The sequence below is a fragment of the Terrapene carolina genome, unplaced genomic scaffold (genome assembly GCF_002925995.2).
Source record: "Terrapene carolina triunguis isolate 2854851 unplaced genomic scaffold, T_m_triunguis-2.0 Scaffold195, whole genome shotgun sequence".
NCBI classification, from domain to species: Eukaryota; Metazoa; Chordata; order Testudines; family Emydidae; genus Terrapene; species Terrapene triunguis.
Window position 1 is genome coordinate 2,127,666 of NW_020664546.1, and position 1,765 is coordinate 2,129,430.

At 45.0% G+C, this 1,765-nt stretch overlaps 1 pseudogene; it reads right to left on the reverse strand.

The window, feature by feature from the left end:
- Window positions 1–363: 363 nt before the first annotated feature.
- LOC112121045 lies at window positions 364–1,305 on the reverse strand (annotated as a pseudogene).
- Window positions 1,306–1,765: the final 460 nt, after the last annotated feature.

The window sequence follows — 1,765 nt, forward strand, 5'->3', positions numbered from 1 at the left end:
TGGGATCCAGGCGAGAATCTGGCTACTTGATAAGAGGCAAACTCATAGCTGTTTGGTACAGATATCCTTGGAAAACCTGCCCCTTAGTTCTTTTTGGTGCAAGATGCACAAGATTGGTTATCCACAGAAACCAAGATAATGATGTAGAGAACTCACTCCCCACTTTTGCTCCTGTTTACTGTTAAAAACCCATTTCCATAGGTGCTGGAACTAGGGGTGCTGGAGGTGCTGCCACCCCCCCCCCATCCCCCTGGCTTGAAGTGGTTTCCATCATATACAGGGTTTACAATTTGGTTCAATGGCTCTCAGCACCCCCACTTTACAAATTGTTCCAGCACCCCTACTCATTCCCAACATTTAAATTCACTGAGAATAAATCTTCCTGTTTAGCATCCTCTGAAAGGCCTGTTTAACCTCCTTGTTCCTCAGGCTGTAGATCAGGGGGTTCAACATGGGGATCACAAAGGTATAAAAGAAAGAAATGATTTTGTCATAGTCCATGAGGTACTTTGAACTGGGCCTTAAATACATGAAAGAGCCTGTTCCATAGAGGATGGTGACGGCCATTAGGTGGGAGGCGCAGGTGGAGAAGGCTTTGTGCCTGCCCTTTATGGAGTTGATCTTTAGCATAGCGACCACAATGTATATGTAAGAGACGAGGATGATCAGGAGAGTAGATGTTACCACCACAGCGGTACAGGTGAAATGAACAATGTCTGTGATGTGAGTGTCAGAGCAAGACAGCTTCAGGATGGGGGGCACATCACAGAAGAAATGGTTGATGACATTTGAGTCGCAGAAGGACAAAAGAAATATAAATATAGTTTGAACAATTGCATTTATACAGCTCATGAAGTACGACCCCAGCACCAGCAGCACGCAAAACTACTTGGACATGATGACAGTGTAAAGCAATGGGTTGCAGATGGCAGTGAAGCGATCGTATGCCATCACACCCAAGATATAGCATTCACAGGACAATGTGATGCATAAGAAGAAGAAGAATTGCAGAGCACACCCAGTGAACAAAATGACTTTTCTCGCTGTTACTAAAGTAATCAGTGTGCTGGAAGTGATAATGGTGGCGTATCCGACATCTAAGAGGGCCAGGTTGCTGATGAAAAAGTACATGGGGGTGTGAAGCTGGGAGTCAGTCCCGATTAAGGTGACCAAGGTGAGGTTCCCCACTAGGGTCAGCAGGTAGATCAACAGAAACATCACAAGGAGGATAACCTGCAGCTTCGGGTTTTCTGTGAATCCGAATAAGATGAACTCGGTCACTGGAGTGTGATTCCTTTCTGCCATTTATCCCAGATGCACTGTACTCTGCAGGTGAGAAAGTGACGATTACACTGAAAAAGGAGACAAATGAGGGCTGAATACCAACACGTCAAACTCTGTAGACTCTAGACAGTGAATATATCTAAGGATTCTATAAGCCTCACACACACCATATGTTTCCCTCTACTGGCTGAACTACATGGAGTATTATGAGTCCACTAGTGGCTTCAAGCTGGTTTTTATAGCTCTGGGAATGGCAGCTCATGCTCCTCTAGACAGAGGTATAACTTCTGCTGCTAACAACCGACCCATCTGCACAATACCATTTCTAGGTCCAGATTCTGATACAATCACCCACATCAGTTGGTGCTACCACTGGGCAATGGGACTTTTTGCATGGCAAAGTACTATTTGTTATATGGTGTGTGAAAGTATGCGGCATGGGTGCTTATGCACTTTCTATTATGGAGCTAGGCTAACTGTT